Here is a 22569-nt window from a genome sequence, read left to right on the forward strand (position 1 = left end):
AAAGGAAGAAGAGAAACAACATATACACAAATGTTTTTTCTCATCTCCCTTTTATTAATAGTATATTTAGTTCACCTCAATGTTGCATAATAGGAATTGAACATTTTTAATCATAACTTCTGTGGCTTACTGACCTCACTACACTTCAAATTCCCATTTTAAAAGCAACATAGATATCCATATTTTTAAATGTGGAAATAACAGTCACTATAAACAGAGTTCCGTTACTGGGTCCTGACAAGGCTGTTATTTGAAACATTCTTGTGCACTAGTTAGAGCTTCCCTTGTCTGCTATGAAAGATTTAAGGTGGAAACAGTCAGTTAAGGAATCCCCTGCTTGTCTGTTGTTAAGGTAGCGCTTGTAGTGTGCTATCAGTTGCACAAGCAGTATATTTTAAGCTCATTTAACATGGTTTTTGGATTATTAAAATCTACAAACCCTGACTTATTTTAAATAAATAAGAAAATAGGTGTGAAATCAGTGACAGAGTAGCTGTTTTTCATGTAGGCAACACAAAAAAAAAAGTTATGTTCTTACCATAACGTTCCATGCGAGTTGTTCATATCGCCTTTATTCTTACACGTGGGTAAGTAGCCGAGCCATCGGTTCTGAGTCGGCCACTTTATTAGCTAAAGATCTCAGAATAGCTCAAGGTCAGGCCGCTATCCCATGATGCTCTCTGTACCACCCCAGATCTAGTTTGCTGAACTCAGCAGCAATAAAAAGTAACTCGGAAGTACTCCAGCAGGAGTATGAACCCCCAGAAAAGACTACCAGACCCCAAGTCAACCCGTTCTTCGAGACCCTGGAGGGGGATGGTGGGTGGGAATGTAAGAATAAAGGCGAGATGAACAACTCACATGGAACGTTATGATAAGAACATAACTTCTTTATGTGAAGTTGTTCAAGCTCGCCATTTATTCTTACATGTGGATAGCGTCCCAAGTACCCTAATCCTGGGTGGCTCATGGGACTATATTCCTGAGGGCAGTGGAACCAAAGGAAGCCCTGTCCCTGGAGGCCTTGTCCACTTTGTAATGAGTGATAAGGTATGAAAGCTTAGACCAAGCGACAGCTGCACATACAGTATCCAAAGGTAAACAAGCCGTATAAGCCGAAGACGTGGAGACAGCTCTAGCTGAATGGGCCTTCACACCATATTCTAATATTTGGTTGGCAGAAAAGTAGATAAATTTAATGCAGTCAGTTAACCATTTGGAAAGGGTAACTTAGAAACTGATGATCCTTTCTTGGCGTCCGAGTAAGATACAAAAAGTTGGTCAGATCTTCGCAATTCCTTTGTCCTGTCCAAATAGTACCTCAATTGTCCATAAAGAGGTTATTGTGTCCAGGGGTAATCTTATTGTGGCGGTGGTAGTGTCTAGTTCTGCTCCGATAAAGGAGATATGTTGCGATGGCGACAACGCAGATTTGTCGAAAATGATAGTGATGCTTAGCTGAGAGCAGAGATTGAGAGTTTGATTCCTGGACAGAATTAGTTGATGCCTGGAAGCGGCGGTAAGGAGCCAGTCATCCAAATATGGAAACACACGGAATCCTAGACGTCTCAAGTGAGCCGTAACCACTGCCATGCATTTGGCAAACACACTGGGGGCTGTTGAGAGTCCAAAGGGCAGTGTTCGGAATTGGTAGTGACTGGCTCCCCAGCAGGAAACGCAGATGATCTTTGGATGGCCTGGCCATTTTGATGTGGTAGTACGCATCCTTGAGATCTATGGAGCACATCCAATCACCAACTCCGAGGAATGGAAGGACAGACTGAAGCGTGACCATCCGGAACTTCTTCTTTACAAATGTGTTGAGTCTGCTGAGATCCAAGATGGATCTCTAGTCCCCCGTCTTCTTTGGAACTAAAAAGAATCTGGAGTAAGTTCTGGATCCTATCTGGTCTGCTGGGACTGGCTGGATGACTCTTTTCCTGCAGCCTCTGGATTTCTATGGCTGCTTGATCCCAGAGAATGGGTGGAACATCTGGGATTTTTGTGCCGACAGGCGGGCTTCGTCGAAATGGAATGAAGTATCCTCTGGTAACTATGCTTTGTACCCAGGAATCTGTTGTAATTCCTAGCCAGGCATCCGGATACAAAGCCAAGTGACCCCCGACTGCCTCCAGAGCATGACAGTTGGGCCTCCTTCTCAGGAGCACTGGTAGGGCTTGCCAAGGAACTGCTTGGGACTTTCATAACCACATTTTCCCACCTTTCTGCCCTCTGGGGTATGGTCTAGTAGGGGCGGAAAAGCGGACTCCTACAGCAGATAAAGTCTTTCCCTCCTGCTCACACCTAGTGAGAGTCTCCTTGACTTTGGGCCCAAACAGGGAAGAGCCATCAAATGGGGTACTGACAAAGGAAGACTTGAAGGCTTCCGCAAAGGAGCATAAGCGCATCCAGGATCGTCTCCGCAGAGCTATCGCTGAACCTGCTGCTCGGCTCAATCCATCGGCTGCATAAGAAGTGAGCCGCATGGACGAGTTCACAATAGAATTAAGGGTGTTAAGCTGTGCCATCACCTTCTCAGAGTATCTCCAAGCTCTTTGAGGAAATCTCGCTGAAGACGGGTGAAATGGGTTAAATAGTTAAGTGATCTCATGGAAAATGTTGCAGAACTAAAGATGCATTTCCCGTATCTGTCCATCGTCCTAATGTCTCTATTAGGAGGATGGACAGAGGAAGAGGTTTCTGACATCTCTTTCTTCGTGGCAGCCACCACCATGGCATCAACGGGGACTCCCTTAGTGAGAAACGTCTCGTCTTGGGAGGAAATGATAAATTTATTAGGCCTCAGAGGGAGCAGTTCCATAGAATCAGGAGACTACCACTCCCTTCGAGCGACCACATCCATCAGTTCATCGAAGAGCAGAGTAACCCAGGAGGTGGAAGGTTGAGACCCAAAGGCCTTCAGGAGCACCAGTACTCATCCTCAGTAGGGCTAACGGACTGCTAGTCACCCCTCTGCTTTAAGACTTCCAGGATATCCACAAAGGAGATATCCTCCAAGGGGGACCGTGGGGAGCCTTCTAATTCCTCTAAGTCAGTGTCTGATGTCAAAAATTCCTGAGGGGAATCTACATGCCTCCTCTTGCATAACCTCTTTCTGGGAACCTCATCAGTGAGGGCTTCTGGTGAAGTCTCAATAGAGCAGGGGTCACCCAATGGGGGTACATGAGGCTCTAGGTCTCGACGCTTGACAGGAACGTGAGATGTAGAGAGAACTCGCCTCTTTAGGGGAGAAAGAGGAGGGACCGGATGATGTGTGTGTCTTAGACGACATAACCCTCCTCATGGCATCGAAGGCACTGCTGCTTCGACCCAAGGAAGCCGGCAACCTCCCCAGCGCCGAGACAGCGGGCTCCGAACCAGAGGACGGAGCCGAGCTCATCTGCGCCGAAGCCCCGAGAAGAAGGGTCGGAACAGACACATCAGTTCGACTCTCCCCCCCTCAGAACCGATGAGAGTGTTGGCTCCGAGACTATTCCAACAGAACCAAAGTCGTCAGGGTTTACTGAGCCGAAGGCACTGGGACAGGCCTCAGCTCCGAAGGCTCCACAATCATCAGATCCTCCTCTGGCTCTGAAGGCCCTGCTCGGCTCGTAGGAGTAGTAGTCATAGCCAGTGGTACAGTCTCAGGCTTCGAACCAGGTTGGGACGAAGCTAATAGTAATTTAGACAATGCCAAGTTCTCTAAAAGCCTCTGCACCACCCTGTCCACATCGACATCAGAGAGGGTCCTCGAATGGGTCGAAGGAACCGAAGACGCCACAGATCGAAGAGTTGGAGACTTCAGAGTCTCTGAGACTAGTACCAAGATTGAGGACCAGCTCTGAGGCATCTGTTCGGTGCACGGCTCCGAGGACTGCATAGCCGGCGACCGCGCCCTCACAGAAGGACTAGGAGCTGATGACCTGGGCTTCGAGGACTTGGTCAGCTTTATCCAGGGAGTCTTGAAAGTCAGGCTTCAACAAGCCTCTATCTACCAACTTCCTTCGCCGTTCTAATAAGACCCTACTGCTGAAGGAGTGGCAGATAGAGCAATCTTCTTGGAGGTGTACAGGCCCCAAACAATAACCACAATTAACATGTCCATCAGTAATGGACATCTTCTGCCCACAATTACACTTCTTGAAGCCAGACCTCTGTTTTTCCTTCTGATCCGCCATATTATCAAACAGAAGTTGTCAGAGCCCTGATCAACTTCGATCACAAGTGCACAAAAACAACAGTAATCTGCACAAACTGAACAAAAATATAATGTCCCTGCACACTATCTATATATAACAAGGATAGCACATACACACAAGATCCAGCAACAAAAATCACTTGCAGATCACTAAAGCCAATAACTCTGCTGGTGAAGCACTATTCTCTTGCACCGTAGCCAAATTATGGAACTCCCTCCCACCCACAATTACCTCCCTACCATCATTCACCCACTTCAAAACTTTCTAAAAGCGCAACTAAAAACATGCTGGCTATGCCCTTGCAACTCCCACTCTAATATCACCCACCCCATCCAACAACTACCTTTCTTTCCACTCCACTAACTACCTTGATTATAGCAAGCTCAGATGCTCATAAGCCTAGTACTTATACAGCAGGAACTTCTTATTTTAACATTTGTTAAATGTTTGTTATGTACTTCACAGATAAAGATTCTAGTTGTCTACTGATGTACTATGTTCTTCATCTGTAAATATGTTGTAAGTAATTGCTATGTAAATTGTTAATCGCTATGTAATCCAATGTAACTACTGTCTGTTTATTTAAACTGTGGAGCTTTTCTCCCCGGGCCTCCGCTGAAAATGGACCTACGTCCAGTCGGACACTCCCGGTCAACAAATATAAATAAATAAATAAAAATAAATAAATAAATACACACACTAACTACTACTAGTTAAATTTCAAAGGGATAGGGTAGCAAAAACAAGGAATGAACAGTCATTTTAAATGCAAACTGTATTGACAAAGAAAAATCAGCCAAAGGCCTAGAGCAAACCGTTCTTGTAATTTTAACTGTAAACTACTGACAAACGAAAAAAACTGCCAAAGGCCTAGAGCAAACCGCTCTGTAAATAATGTGGAGTTATACACTAATGAAAACAGAGGCTAAATGCCTAAAGTGTACACTATGTAATTATCAAACTTTTTAGATAAACACTTCCAAAAAATAGGTCAAAGATAAAGAAATAAATTCTACTGGCCCAAGCTCTTCGTAGACCTTGCGATCAGTTGCAGCGGCAAACTAGATCTGGGGTGGGACGGAGAGTATCATGGGATAAAGGCCTGGCCTCGAGCTATTCTGAGATCTTTAGCTAATAAAGCGGCCAACTCAGAGCCGATGGCTTGGCTCCGAACCCACGTGTAAGAATAAACGGCGAGACTGAACAACTTCACATGAAGAATTTACAGTAACATTGAATAACATCCAATTGAAAAAATAATAGAAGCATTATAGACTACATTGTTACACTTGAAGTAAACACTGTCCTTTCTTAATTCTGAATTATTCCTACCTAGGCTATAAGATACACTATGCTATAGTGATACAGTAAAATGACGTCTGATAGTTTTGTAAGCATCTGTTACAGCGTTGCAAGTGTAAATAGGAAAATATGTGTGTGAGATACACTCATTAGCTGCAGTTGTGACATACTTCTGTGCACATAAGTAAAATTAAGACAGGTTTTAGACATATTATACTGAATACTTCATTAACCTGGTAACAGAAATGAAGCCACAAAGGGACTTATTACCCTGTACTTATAACTCCTGCTTATTTGAATATAATGTGCACATTGCTTTATTAGATAACATAGTAAACCCTGTACTGTGCAGTATTTTCCTCTGCTCACACTGCCTAGACATGGTCAACTGAATTGATCAAGTAGTAACCAAATAAATAGTGAATACAGTAGATAGTAAATTAGTGATTACTCTCCTCACCCTTTAGTGCTTTCTAATCTTTGGTAAGTGGGGTTCAACTTTCAGTAAAGTGGCAAAGATGCTGGTAATTAGCCAAAATTCTGACACCAACATGCAAGTAGTTGTTTAACTGCACTACTAAATTGTGTGGGCATGTGTACTTCTTTTCTATGATGAACAGTTGATTTATTCCCAGCAAAACTTTAAGCCATGGTTCTATAACTCATAAAATTGGCATCTCAGACAGTCTTGCGAGTGCCTGTTGATGTATTGTGGGAGTTGCCTTGATGACAGGGAAGTACTGGGAAACCTATAGTAAAATCGCACATGAATTAGCATAATAAAGTAGTTTAGATGTCATTCATTCTACCAAGAATTGTTTGAATTGCACATTTACAGACAGATTCCTAACACAAATCCTAAATGATATAACAAACTACCTTTAATCCTTCACACATTAGTTATACAGCTGACTATTATGCAGCTGATATTTTTACTGAATATTGACAATAGTTTACATAATAAGGTTATCAGTTTCTTAGTGAGATGGTTGGTAAAAGTAGTTCACCTTGGAATTTCATCTTTATTTCTTTAAAGTAAAGGGCCCATGAGAAAATGTCTTCATGGTCTGCTTTTGCTACTGCTTCAAGTAGTAAAATAAGACAGATTTGTAAATTGTAATTCTTGATGAGAAATTCAAGTAGAACACTAATTAAATAGATATGAGATAGAGAGATTTCTTAAGGCACATTTCAGCTTAATAGGTTTTGTATTTTTTAGTGTCATTACTTTTAACAATTTAATAACAAACAAGGGAGTCTGCCTACTCTTGTATCCTGCTGCATGACACAGTCTTTGATAAACACTATTATAAAGGTTCTAAGGAACTGTGGCTGTGCAGAACAGCTTCAGTAATGCTCTGTCTTGACTAGCATTTTGTTCAATATTCTGTGATTATATTCTCATAAAATGAATTGATATTATAACTATGCATTAGTATTAAGAAGTTTACAGATTGCTCACCCACATGGCCACTTATCAGGGCAAATTGCTTCTGTTTCATCATCAAGGAGTGATCACTATGGTCTAATGTCGTCTTTCTTCATTTTTTCTTTTAATTTGTCACAACTACATTCATGGGTGGGCATAAAATAAACTGAATAGGTTATGCTTTCATTTGTCTCTAATTGAAAGCATGTGAGTGATACGTAGAGATTTATGATATGTATTGTTCACTCAAACATATTTACATTATCATCTCTAGTGAACACAACTCTAAGGGTTCATTCTATGGACTACATAGTTTTTGTAGTATGATTCAGGTGTTCTGAATAGACTTGTCCGTATTTATCTACACTTATTGATACATTTCTAACTCTACTTCACTCAATTACAATATATTTTTAGTATGTAGGAGAGTGTTTAGATGACAATCATTAGTATATTGGTCATATCAGAATATTGGAGACTATTAATATGTATATATATTACTCTCAGGCTAAAGAGAATTAATGCTAAGCAACATTTACTGTGTTACAAATGAGATTTTACTTCATGAATGTTTAAGTAGTGCATGACAGGATGATTATATTCTGAAAAAGAAGTCTAATCTAATCTAAAATTAAATTGTATTACCAAATCAATACTAATTTCCATACATTAATTCATTATTAATAGTTATATAGGGAAAATAATAACTAATATTGTTAAATCTCCAAGATAAGAGAAAAGGTGTACTGGAGCTCGAAAGGTGTTAGTTTTTTTTTCTTTTTTCATGAGGGAAGTTATGGTAGGCAATCTGTTAGATTTCTTCTCATCTAGCAGATGAAGTGTATTTCAGTTCATGTACATTAGAGGGTTTAGAAAAATATTTATATACTTATGTCGTTATTCAATTGAAAATACTATTAGAAGTATTATACATGAAGGAAGGAAAAATAAAAACAAAAAGGTTTCAGATATAAATGATATACTACATGCATTTAAACATTATTTCTCTGACCATTACAAGTAATTTTGGGATTTTTCTTTTTTTTATTGGCCTGAACTAAACTCCATTTTAAGTTATTTGACCAAAATTAAAATATTGACTACAATGAGAATTAACACAGTAGTTAAACATTTTACATTTGGTATGGTATTACAAAATATAATACAAAACAAATATGATGTAAAGTTAAATACAGAGAATGGACTTGACTATTTATCCTTAAACACTAACGGTTTAAACAATCCAAGGAAAACATCTAATTTATTAAGATATATGAAATTAAATAAAGTACAAGTAGCATTTCTTCAAGAGCCTCACTTCAAAACAAATGATACCTTTAGCTGGAATCCTAATGAATATATGATCTTATCTCACTCTTCATACAAGAAAAAGAGTAGGGGAACTTTAATTTTATGGAAAAAAAATTCACTATGCCTCAAATCATTTATAAAATATATAGATAAAGGACTCCTAGCCATAGTAATAGTAAAATATAACAATAGACTCTGGACATTAGTAAATGTATATATATTGGTTTCCAGGTATTGGTGTTGGGACAATAAGAAAACACATGGATCTAATAACTAACTAGAGTATATAAAGGAAATTTGATTCTGGGAGGTGACTTTAATTGTATATCGGATAAATCAGAGACCACAAGCAAAATAAATTTATGTGCAAGTTAGGGAAGCTACTTAAGAAATGGAAGAAAGTTTAAATCTAATCGATACATTTATAAGGAGAACAATTCATTATTATTTTCACACCAAGACCACAGATTTGGGACACACACAAGAATTGATAAAATCTTCATATCTCAAGAGCTAAATTCAAAATTAATAACATTCTCCATAATCCCTTGTCCCTTTTCAGACCACAATTCATTAATTCTCAAAATACATACAGATTATAAGAAATTCATTTTTATGTCAAGAATTCCAGCTTACATTACAAAATTAAAAATTTAAACCTTGGTTAGATTCAGAAAAACAATTTTTTTAGATATAAACTACACTACTGAAATAAATGCAATTAATCTTTTGGGATACCTTGAAAGCCTATGTAAACAGAAAAATTATTTCATGGTATTAAAACAAGCTAAAAGAGTGGTAATCAGAATTATGCAACATCCAAAAACAAATTACAGATCGCACTATTAATTCATCTACTTACACACAAAATAATCATAAAAAGCATTGGAAGACAAACAAAAGATATAATGAAATCCTCACAAAACTAATATTAGCTGTAGAAAGGTTAAAACTTAGTTCCTATGCAGTATCACCCAAACATATGCATAATTTAGCAATAAGATTAAAACAACATTCAATTGAAAATACTATTAGAAGTATTATACATGAAGGAAGGAAAAATAAAAACAAAAAGGTTTCAGATATAAATGATATACTACATGCATTTAAACATTATTTCTCTGACCATTATAATGATACTTCACATATAACTAATACATCAAACTTAGTCATGAAATTAAAGATAAAAGTGATAACAGAAAAGTTAAAGTTAGACATTCAAAAACAAGCATCTCTAAATGAAATTACTCAAAAAAATCAAAGAAAGTAAAAGTAATAAAACACAGGGAATTGATGGAATAATTAATGAATTGTATAAGATATTTCCATCTTCAGTAATATCACTGTTTCACAAAACTTTGAATGAAATTCTAGCAAAAAACACAACTCCAATTTCATGGAGATGCTCTTTAATTACACCCATTATAAAAGAAAACAAAGATCCTTTACAGTGTAAATCTTAAAGGCCAATATCCTTACTTAACAATGATTATAAAATCTTCATGTCAATATTAGTAGAATAAAAAAATCATTGACACACAATAAATGAGGATCAAACAGGATTCATTTATAAAAGACACACACATGACCATATACAAAGAATTCTAACACTCATAGATTGTCTAAACAGAATTAGCCAAGAAGCTCTAATAGTAGCTTTGGATACAGAAAAAGTCTTTGATTCGTTGAGTTGGAATTTTCTTTTTAAGGCTTTAGAATTGTTTGAATTTCCTACTAATTTTATTACACTAATAAAGAATATTTATAAAAACAATTTGTCTTCTGTAAAACTTGGGCCATTTAATTCGAAGGCTATTGAAATAACCAAAGGTACAAAGCAGGGATGTCCAATGTCTCCCATCCGGTTTACCTTAGGAATTGAATTAGTTGCCTCATTAGTATGCCACAACTCTAATACATCAGGCATAAATGTATATGGTCAACTCAATTCAAAAATTATATTTGCTGATAATGTTTTACTCACGTTATCTGTCTCAGAGATATCAGTACAAAAACTAGAAGAAATAGTGGAAAGGTTTTATCATATTTCCGGCCTTAGATTTAACAAGGGAAAATCTAATTATATACATTTGAATAAAAAGAGAGAATTTACCTTAACTACAAATTGTGTGTTAGGAAAACAAGTTCCCATAATAAAATATTTAGGAATAACAGTATGTGATAATTTGGAATCTACGTTAGCCACAAATTGTAGCAACATAATTAATAAAATAAAAATGTTACTAGTAAGCTGGAATAAAATGTTCTTGAGATTTGAAGACAGATTACAAATAATAAAAATGACAATACTTCCAAAAATTACATTGCACAAGCTATTCCTATAGTACCTAACAAGAAAATTGTGAAAGAAATAAATAAAATTCTATTAAACTTTCTTTGGCATAAAAAAAAATAGAATAGCCTATACACATCATATTAGATCCTTGGAAATTGGTGGAATTAAACTTCCAGATCTAGAATCATACATAAAAGCTTCCATATTAAGAACTATCATTAATTGGATAGATCCCAATTATTCTTCAACATGGAAAACATTGCACACTATTATATTTCTAAATGAAAATAAAATAATTAAAAATTGTATATTAAGTGAACAATAGGATGTAGCACATATATTATATTGAATATTAACAGTCTAACAAAACTAAAACTTAAATTATGTAAATAATATTTACAATTTATTCAGAAGATTTATATATACTAACACAGACATTAAGATTTGGCTAGACTTGATAATACCCTTTAGCTCTACAAAGAATTTCTTCAATAAAATTCATAATGTTATTTTAACTAGATGGGAGGGAAAAACTTCACTTGTTGGCAACATTGTATAGAGAATCAAGTAGTATTAGACATTCAACAAATTCAGAATAAATATGACATTCCATCAGCAGATTGGTTGATGCTACAAAGCATATTATCATATGTTAAGGTTCTTAATAGTAAAATTATTAATTCTCCTTATAAAACTAGTCCAAATATGATAAGTCTAATATCTGAAGTTATTTACGACAATTGTAATTGGACAAATCTAATTTCAAAATTATACAAAATATTGATAACATATATAACTAACCCTAATGCAAGATATTGGAATTTCATAGCAAAAGGATGTCACACTAATCTATCAATTGAGAGTAAAACAAATCTTTTATTTTCTGTTAACTTAACATTTAATTTACAAGTATGGAAAATATTTATATGGAAATATATTCATAGGGCATTTATTACACCTGATAAACTAGCCAAATTCAATTCACTTGATAAATCCATTTGTTGGAGATGTTCTTTAAACTGTAAAGCTGATTGGTCTCATATATTTTTTGATTGTATTAATATAAAAACATTCTGGGAAGAAATTACTATTTTTCTCCCAGCTATATTCACAGATACCTTTATTTTAACCAAATATTTAGTCCTCAAACGTTAATGATGCTATTGGAATGAATAAAAAAAAAAAAAGATATATATACCTACTTTGGTCCATACTAGCTGTGGCAAGGAAATGTATAACTAGAAAGTGGAAGTCTTCACAAGAACCTACTCTGGAAGAATTCTTGAGATTGATGGAAGAAACAGCGACATTAGAAATCAAGGTGAAGTATCGATAATTTCACCTAAAACATGGACTAACAATCCTTGGGAAAAAATTTTAACTCTTATTGAGACATTAAACATGAACCCTAAATAATTATGTAACTTTATACTTTATTTATTGACTATTATAAATTTTTGTTACTAATTTCATATATTTTATTATTTTTTCCCTCCTTTGTTTAGGTCAATTGCACATAAAGGTTTATAATACCTGTTTATTGAGGATTGTATTGTTAAACATATATTATTTGGAAAATAAAAAAATATTTAAAAAAAAAAAAAAGGAATACCCGAAAGGACTACATCATCCTCCGCAAGGAATAGAAACCTGTCTGGTGCACATCTGCAATAAATGAACTCTATAACAAAAGAAAATAATTGCTGTCCAGGACCAAGGAGCAGCAGGTGCCCAATTGGAAGCACACTCTCCTTAGCCTGAACAAGCAAATAAGAGCACTAGTAAAATCCAAGTAAACTTTGAGTCCAAACTTGCCACATCTACTAGAGACAATCATAAGGCCTTCTTCAAATACGTCCACAATCTTAAAGGAAGCACCTAGATCTGTTCAGAACTGCTGGTCAAAGACACTACATATAATGCCATAGATACAGCAAACTTTCTGGTTGACAGATTCAGCAAAACCTTCAATCCTCTGTCTCCCCCATCAGTAAATCAAAACATCCCCAGTACCTGCCTGCATATCTAGGGAAGAGGTCATCACTGCTCTCTGAAAAGTAAAAAACACACCTCCATGGGACCTGATAATATCCCAGGCTGCATCCTACATGAACTTAGGCAGAAACTTGCAGCACTATTAGGTGCCATATTCAACCAAAGCCTTAGTACAGACTTTATCCCAGCTGAGTGGAGGACAGCCACCGTCATCCCTTTAACACAAAGGTGGAGCGTCCACCGATCTGGGAAATTACAGACCCATCTGCCTAACTAACCTGATCTGGAAGGCCATGGAATGGATTATCATGCACCTCATTAATAAGGACACTGGCAACCTCAATCCCACAAAGTTTGGCTTCGTCAAAGGGAGGTCATGTGTGTTAAATTTGGTCAATTTTTTTGAAACAGTCACCAAAGCCATGGACGAGGAGAAGACTGTGCACACCGCCTACCTTGACCTGCCCAAAGCCTTTTACACTGTTCCCCACTTGGGCATAATAGATCAACACTCTCAACTATCCAAAGATAAAACAACCTAGTTGGTCCACCATGGCAACATGAGACTTTATTAAAATAATAAAAAGAGGATGAGCGCTTTCGAGTAAACACTCTTTACCAAATCCATTAATACCATGTTACCACTATGATTTTAAAAGTCAAATCCACCAATGAGGTTGACACAAACAAACACACATTCTAAACACAAATGGTGTATTTGGCCAAGTGCAAGACCTGCATATCTTTTTATGTAGGGAAAAAAACTAATAGTATGTTGAAGGAGCGGATTCTACAACATGAAAGATATTAGAAGAGGAATTCTACATAATGCTTTAGCACAGCATATTGTGGCACTCCCCAATCATAATTTTATGTTTATAGTACTTCAAGTACTGAGTTTAACATAGAGGGGAGGTGACATTTCTCTGCTAACTGAGCAGGCAGAAGTTAATTGGATAGCCGATCTGCAGGCAGATTGGGCGTCTAACCAGAATACTATGTTACCGCTAAAACCAGTTTTAAAAGGGGCGTAGACCCAGGAAATAAATTTTATTGGTTGATTCATTTTAATGAATGAAGTGATATGTTTAGGAGGTGTTTGTTTGTGTCAACCTCATTGGTGGATTTGACTTTTAAAATTATAGTGGTAAAATTGTATTAATGGATTTGATAAAAAAAGAGTGTTTAATCGAAAGCGCTCATCCTTTTTAAAATTATTTTAATAAAGTCTCATGTAGCCATGGTGGACCGACTAGGTTGTTTTATCTTTGGACTGTTCATTATATACTGGTTTGGTCCTTTGCTTCTATTTTTCTTGGTTCTCTTTGTTTAACTCTCTCAACTAGGCATCAATCTGTATGTTACCAGATGGGTAGTCAACGGGCTCACTGATAGAACCCACCTAGTCAAAATAGGGGAAGCCACCTCACCTAGTCAAAATAGGGGAAGCCACCTCAAACAGTAGACCCGTAATGAGTGGCGTACCCCAGGGTTCAGTCTTGGGGCCTCTTATTTGGGAGATACATTTCTGAGGTGCAGGCCAAACCCAGTGGACTAGGGCTGACTACGTTTGCAAATGACTGCAAGCTGGGTGCCGTCGTCAATTCTCCTAGTGATGTTGACATCCTCCAAGAGGGTCGCACCCAAACAAATGACTGGTGCCAGAAACATAGCCTCAAGCTGAATACCAAAAAATGCATCATCACCCCCTTTGGGGAGAGTGACATCCCCACAAATTATCACATTGATAACAATGTCCTAAGCACGCAATCAGTCATGAGGGATTTGGGCACCCAGCTTGATAATAATTTGACTTTTGACCACCATGTTGCTTCCATAGTAAGGAAAGCTTTCTACATGGCCCACCTCATAAGTAAGGGTATCTCATCCAGGGATAAGGGGGTCATAATATCCCTGTAGTCTTCCCTTATAAAGCCCGTTATTGAGTACAACTCTCTGTTCAGCATGTACCTGGCAAAGCACATGCAGCAGCTGGAGAAACCACAGACGTTCCTCACCAGGAGAATCCAGGGCATAAAAATCTACCATACACAGATAGTAGAGGGATAGGGCTTTTAGCCTAAGTTTCATAAAGACTCCTCAGAGGTGACCTCTGTCTGCCATAGGAGGCAATATCAGACCCCGCCTTGATGGGACTGCTGCATATCCGCAAATCAAGCGCCACTCAAGTAGCACGTGTGGCCTCAGCCTGGTCTATGACATCAATAGGACTTGTTGGTGGGACAGATTTGTGTCCCAGAGACTCCCTCTCCACATCAAGCAGAGTACCTCTAACTTTTTTTTAAGCACAACCTGGATAACTGGATGGGAAACAGAAAATACATCCCTGGGATTCCAACCATGTCCCTGCTGGACAGGGGCATCGGGTGCTGACTTGGCTAAACTCTTGGCTAAGCTTATAAGAGTCTCGGGGCCAATAGCCTAGTAACTTCCTATGATTCTACGGCAGATGTGGAGCCATCAGAAGGGGGGGGGCATTCACCCTGAGTGAGCATTTATTAGCCCAGAGAAGGAAAAATGGAAGCCTAGTGCGGATCTTGTGCCAGTCAGAGAAGGAAATGAAGAAGCCTCTTTCAACAAAAGCAGCAAAGCTTATGGGAAAAGAAGGGAAAAATCGATCACTATATGGCACAAACAAAAGCAAAATTTATTAAACAGGAACAGGTGTTGTTGACACATTCGGACTCCATTACCGAGCTGCAAAGAGATTACAAACAGCAGAGAATGCAGATAGTAGATGCTCACATGAAGCTAAAACAATATGAGCAAGGATTACTTATCTTAAAAGACAGAGCTTGTCAAAAGAACATGTGTCATGTAGGGAAGCCAGAGAAGCCAAAAGGCAGGCAACCAGTTGCCTTTGGGCAAATCCTTAACTGTGCAGGACATAAAATTTGAACAAGCCCATCAGACCTTTATTCCTGGGTCAACAGCATTCAGTAGAAGCCCTCACAAAATCATAGTGAGGACATTTGAATTAAAAGAACGGCTATTGTCAAGTATGCGGAAACCAGGTAATAGATGTTTATAAATCGGGGAAACAATTTATGTGGATCATGACTTTAGTGGAGAAACTACATGGAAAAGAAGCAGATTTATTCCTACAATGCAGGCTTGCAAGAATGTCAAGTTAAAGATTATATATTCTGCATACGTTAGTGTTTTTTTCAGTTAGTAGCAAAAACTTTTATTGATCCAGTGCAAGCTTTGCTGGAAATTAAAAACTGGAAAGCAAATCAATTGAGAATCAACAACTCAACACAGAAGAAAGCACCTTTCCTACAGTTCAAGCAAAAATACTACAAAATGATAAATCCAAGAACATGAGCAGGGAAAAATAACAGCAATACTAAGTGGATTGTTACATTTTAAAATATGAACTATGGAGCCATGCTTAATATAATCCTAACACTGGAAATATGCAACTACAGACATGACAAAGTCTCTCCCCAGGGTGGGAATAGCGACATTTCTTACCCTTACACAAAACCATGTGTTCTACTACGCCCAGATTCAAGGTGTGGACTGAGGTAGGTAGACCATTAAGGGCAGTCAACCCACAAGCCTTTTTTTCCCCATTTCTGTACAAGGTGTCGGGGTGTCACTTCAACGGTGACAATCATCTAGAGCCAACGTTAACACCACCGGGTGGCTAGCCCTGCCATAGTAGTTCTTCCACACCACACACACTCATGGCCAATTTAGAATATCCAATCGACCCACTACATGTCTTTGAAATGTGGGAGGACACCGAAGAACCAGGAGAAAACTCCTGAGAACACAGGAAAGAAATGCATTCTCCAGTTCAGAAAAACTTTACATCAGGCAATTGCTAAAACAGCAAATCCTATTTCTATGTAGGTGGTTTTTTTTTTTTGTTAAGTCTGAAATTCTCTGTAGCACAAAGGAGAAAACTGTCAATGCGAAAGACGCCTTGCATTAGTAACATTGTGATGTTAACCACAACACTGATTTTATTTCAGTGTTTGTGTGGCAGATCTCAATAAACAGATGAAGAAAAGTAGTACGAGGCATGTAATGGTTCAACAGGAGCTCTAAAATAAAACAAAGGGGGGAAAACAAGAGAATGAATAGTATTTGTTTATTATCTTGGAATGCAAAGTTTAAATACAGTGAAAAATGAAAAAATCATGAGGTATACAAGAAGGTTTTCTCCTCAGTTTTACTTCAGGAAATGCACCTTCCAGGGAACAAGTATGAAAAGCTGATGATGTTTGGATATCAACATATGTGGTAAACAAATGCTATAGATCACAAGAAAAAAAGAGGGTCATTACTATCTAGCCATGGAGTGAAATGAAAAGTAGTGTACTAACTCAGACAAGGAAGGTCGCTATGTGGTTCTTAAGTTGAAGCTAGAATCTATACAGGCCACCAGAGTCCCAATGGTGGGATTTCAGGAGATGTGTCATGAATTACATAGTTGGCAATTAGACATGTTCATCTGGGCAAGAAGCTTTAACTTAGTCACAAGCAAGGAAGATGTGCAAGTACGTCCTAGAGCATAAAGGATCCCACACATAGGACTTCAATAAATTAATGGATATGTTGGAATTTCATGCTAGTTGCAGATGGAGGGAAGGATCATGTCCTGCCTTTACTCTCTATTCTAAAATGTACACATAATTCTCAAGAATTGATAAGATCCATGTTTTCAAATCAGTATAAATACATAGTTGAAAAATGGAAAACCATGCTCATTGAATTGTCTGATCCCACTCTTCTTGTGGCAATATTTAAGTTAGTCTCTCAACAGAAATATAAACATTGAAAATCCCCTGCTACATACATTAATTCCAAAAAAACTCTGAAGGATGTTGACAGAAGATATTGGAAGAAGAAAATCAAGAGAAGGCAGGTACTCAAAAAACAATAGTACTGAAATGGGGAGAGCAAGTAAACTGTGCAATAAAAACATGCAAAGGAAAAAAGAAAACAAGAGCAGCACCCTAAAATAATGGGCAGTACCCTAAAATAATGGCAGGAATGGCTTAGAATGCAGCAAGAAAAAGGTGGCAAAAGGGCTGTAGGATTAGAACAGGAATATGCTAGGATACTGGAGAGAGATAGAGAGACAATTCAAGCAGTTAATGGCACAGCATAAGATTTTGGGGTACTCATTGCAATGCAAAAAAATTGGCAATAAAGTTAAGGAAGGTGAGAGAGGAAAGATGAATGCATGCAATTTGGAACAAAAAATACACCAAAGTACAGAGCTTCCCATAAGAATTTTTTTTTATTTATCTGGCGATTTGTATGAAGAGGAAAAGCCAAGACCCATGAATAGGGGAAACTTTGGTAATTGAGCCCCATTTAAGGAGTAATTCAAAGTTAACAGCTGATCATGTAAAAAAACTGACAAAGCCAATAGCAGAAGAGGAACTAAATGAGAATAATGTCAAGTGGAAAATCTCCCAGCTTGGATGAAATCTACATGGAGGTGGACAAGTTGAAAGGGATGCAAATAAGTAAAAGATAATTAAAACCGCTACGTGAAGTACTGCTTACACAGGAGATTCCATCATTTTGGAAAGAGGGAGTGTTTTCAGATATTAGGAAGCCTGGGAAACACCAGCAACAAACTAGTTCATACATACCAATACCAGTATTAAATCAATATTATAAAATCCTGATGGTAATAATGGCTTGCAGACTGGCTGGATTCATGCCACAATTGCTTAACGTGGATCAATATGGTTTTGTAAAAGGTAGGCAAACTTCTGACAATATTATGAAAACAATAATGTCAATGCAGGAAGAAAAGCAAAAAGGAGACCCCCCCCCCCCAACTAAAAAACAAAAAGTTTATGCACAGAGAAGGCATTCAGTAGGGTATGATGGAGCTCTCTATTTCTATTGCTGCATCAGATGGGTCTCCCAAAGGAATTGGTGGCTGTGTTACAAACCAATTATCAGGAGAAGATCAATGGTTGGCTCACACCAGCTTTCAGTGTAACAAGGGTCACAAGGCAAGGCTACCTGTTATCCCCACTTCCATTTGCTACAGCTATAAGACTTAGGAACTCTGAGTTGCAGGAATTGTCCTAGGATCACAAGACCAAAAATGAGCACTGTACGCTTATTATATACTGACATAAATAAGAAACTCAGAGGAAAAGTTAGATATACCATTTTCACTATTAAAGATCTGGAGAAATCTCTGGTTTAGTTAAATCTGGAGAAATTCTGGACAATCTCTTTGAACCACAATCCCTGACACTGGTTAAAAGGAAGACTTCCTGACATCTGGGGACAAACGATAATAAAATATTTTGGGTATCACCCAACAATAAAGAATAACAGACACTGCTGCAGCATTTCTACAGAATTGAAGGAGAAAATCAAGCGTAAACTAAAAAAACAGGAAGGTACTACATCTAATCAGATGCCTTGTACTACTTCCAGGCACAACTAGATCCACGATGCAGTATTTATTTATTTATTTTGATTTTATTTGATTTATTTTTGAGATATTTCCAACACCATGAGGGGTTATATTTCAAGCTGAAAAAACCCAGGGCATCAATGGACCAAAAACAGCCAACTAAGAATATGGGTAGACTGGAGATCCCAGTCTTAGAAGCTTACTGATGGGTGGAATAGCTGGGGGGTATTTTTGAAAATGGCTCAATCCCACAGGTAGGGATAGATGGAAAGAAATAGGGACTTAAATAATTATAGAAGGCAAGTCTTCCCCTAGTTCAGACATAAGATTCAAGAAACAAAGTATATTGAATCAAATTAGTTAACTGCACAATTGGGCACTACAAAATGGACAGTTAAATATGATTAGAAACTTGCATGTCCCCATTAAGGTAGGAATATGAGAACACATGGGAATGGAACATTTGTCAACGTGGGTAGAGAGGCGTCCGAAAGGTTATTATAATGACCCTTTAGGAGGGCAGGTATTCTTAACTTGGGAAATATTTAAAACAAATTAGAGTTAAATGACAAACACGACTTGACGTTTAGAACTAACAGAAGAATATACATCAAGCTGAAAAATGAGTCCACTAACCTAAACAGAAAAGGGAAGAATGCTTGAACACATTAGAAAACACAGTTCTGAATAAAGAATTGGCAGCAAAACTATACACAATAATGGAGGAAACAAAATTAAAAGTTAAACAAAAAATCGGCACATGAGGTTGGTAAAAAGTTGAACTCACCATTTTGGATAAACAGTGGGCTGAGATTTGCCTAGAATTCAAGGCAGTAAAGATAAGGAAATTTCATATTTTAACACCCCAAGTAGATTAAGCAAAATGTTTCCGACTTCCTCTAGTAATTGCTGGAGGTGTGAACAACAGGAATTTGGCTCTTGGCTGCAAATTTTTCTGGACATGCCCCAACCTGGCAAAACACAGAGTGTTTACAAGTAATACTCAGAACTTTGTGGCCAAATAAGGGTGGGCTCACAGTAATCTTGCATTTTCTGGGAGTATAGGATGGCTTAGGGTGGACCAAGGATCGAGACTTATTCAACATAATAGGTCTGGTTGGGAAAAAGGCAATCACCAAAAGGTGAAAAAATAAAGACCCGCCCCCACACAAAAAAAAAAAAAAAAGGAAGAGATGCATGCCTTACTATGTTTAATCATGAACAGCCAATAGTTGCGAGGGAAAATGAGAGAGAGACCTGCACAATGGGAGAAGACGGTAAAAGAGAGTTTCAGTAAATAACTGGGCAAAAACTAAAACTGCTCCTACTTTACTAATGCACAGAAAACTAAGAAATCTAACAAAACTTATTACTAAAGATATGAAAATCTATTACTCAAGCAGTCGAAACATACACTAAAAATCCAAAACTGCTCTCGGCCTCAATCAATCAATAGTGTTAAATTCAAGACAAGCTACACAACCAACACCAAACAGAAATAAAATGATAACACAGCCAACCAACTGAACCCCTACTTTATACATGTAGTAAACTACCTCAACGTTTCTCCTTCCACACAGTTCCCACATATACCATCAAAAACTGCCCCAAAAAATTAATGCCTATTACAACTGTCCCTGACGAGCTACCTGGAAGATATTGTAAAACAGCAGCTGAGGCTATTGTATATTCAATCTTGTTTCTGATAAATCTATCCACATCTGAAAAAGTTATGGAAAAAAATCATTCATTATTCCAGACTGCACAAAGGGAAATAAATACAGATCTTTCAAACTATAGGACAACTGCCACTGTACTGTATCGCCCCTATAGAAAAATAAGAAAAAAAAACGTGTTCATACACAACTTCAAGAATCTAACACATAATCAGCTTCTGTCTTCACCCCAACATGGCTTCCGTCCTAGTCACAGCACAACTACTGCTTTGCTGAATTTTGTTGATGCTGTTAACACCCATAGAAATGCTGAAGCCTAGTGACCACCATGTTCATAGACTTTTCAAAAACTTTTGATACCATTTCCCACCAGAAATTATTGCATAATACTCTCATCCTTAGGGGTCAACATCTCTTCTTCACTGCAATGGTTCCACAACTACCTTTCACAAAAAGAGCACAAGCAGTAAAATGGAATGATTATTTGTCCACCACCTTGTCAATAACTGACATCCCACTAGGATCTACACCAGACCTCAGTTTTCAAACTCATCAATGACCTTCACACTGTTACAAAAAGTGTGACTCTGGTTCAATATACTAATGACTCAACCCCAATATGCTTTGCAAACACTCTCTTTAAACGTCAAAACCTTACACGACAAATCTTATCAATTGAAACATGGTTAAATAATTCAAAACTATTCTCAACCGTTAAAAAAATAAATAAAATTACTGTTCTTTACCCCAAAAAGACATGTCAAGGAAAATAACACTATCCACTAAAGTCTCTCCCAACACCACCATGACAGAATAAATGAAAAACGATTACTAGGTGCCATCATGGATGATAATTTGAAGTTCCACCACCATTTGTCACATATGGTTAAAAAAAAATCAAACTGACATAGCGAGAAGATGCATGGCCTCTACTTCCTTGCTGCCATCTCAAGTCCATGCTGCTCCAATCTTCACTAACCTTCAAGTCTCACAACTGCGTAACTTTGCTGAAGTTTGGACAAACAACAATGCCCGATAGCGCACATGTGTGTTACTGTGTAAATAACACACCCAGGGATGTTCCAAGGTTCAGCTTCACATGCGGAGGGGCCTCTACATTTCTGAAAGGACATTATTAACACAGTAACACACCCTGCAGGGCATTATAGCACTTACAGAATGGGTGTTAAATTGCTTTAAGTTTTTTGTTTTTCTTTTCTTTTTATACTATTTTTTTTTTATCTATAACGTAGTTCCTCCAACTAGTGTTTACAGGAGTATATGCAATTCTTTTTGGAGGAGGCATTTTACAGCCACAATATACATTAATTATTTAATGTCAACACACACAAAGCAATTTTAAGTAGTTGTCCAGTGAACACATCCTCAGAGATTTTATATATATATATATATATATATATATATATATATATATATATATATATATCTCAATATAACAGAATGCATCTCTCATATACACCCACTCAGTTTGGATACACACAAACACACTAATGATTAAAGTCATTCCATTATGCCATATGTAAGAGTTTCGTTCTTCTCCTGAAGGACCTTCTGTTGCACTCACCGCTGTCTCTGTCATTCACTCTCGCCCTCTCTGTTTGTGCATGCATCTGCATGTGTGCTTGTGTGCATGTGACAAACGCAGGCATACATTCACAAACAGACACACCAGATTTTCTCTCTCTTTTTTTACGCTCACTAAACAGTGCTTTGCTGTTTAGAGAACATAATAAATGGTGACTGTATGCTTTTTTTAAATGTTCGAGCTTCACTGCAGTGAAGCAGCGGACTTGTTTTTCTGGACATTAACACCTTGGTAGAGAATGTTCGCTCTCTAATCAGGATGGCAATGTACAGTTCATCCAGTCTCTAAGAAAAAACAAACCAAATTTGCAGTAAACTACAACAATAGA

The 22569-nt window shown here is 37.5% G+C and overlaps 1 protein-coding gene across 1 annotated transcript in view; it reads right to left on the reverse strand.

The window, feature by feature from the left end:
• The window catches only part of TTC7B (tetratricopeptide repeat domain 7B), a gene marked incomplete in the record, with an annotated part of 1939345 nt that overhangs the window by 1854656 nt on the left and 62120 nt on the right, over nt 1–22569 (reverse strand).

The sequence above is a fragment of the Protopterus annectens genome, chromosome 6.part0, assembly GCF_019279795.1.
Source record: "Protopterus annectens isolate FY-2018-M chromosome 6.part0, PAN1.0, whole genome shotgun sequence".
NCBI lineage: Eukaryota > Metazoa > Chordata > Ceratodontiformes > Protopteridae > Protopterus > Protopterus annectens.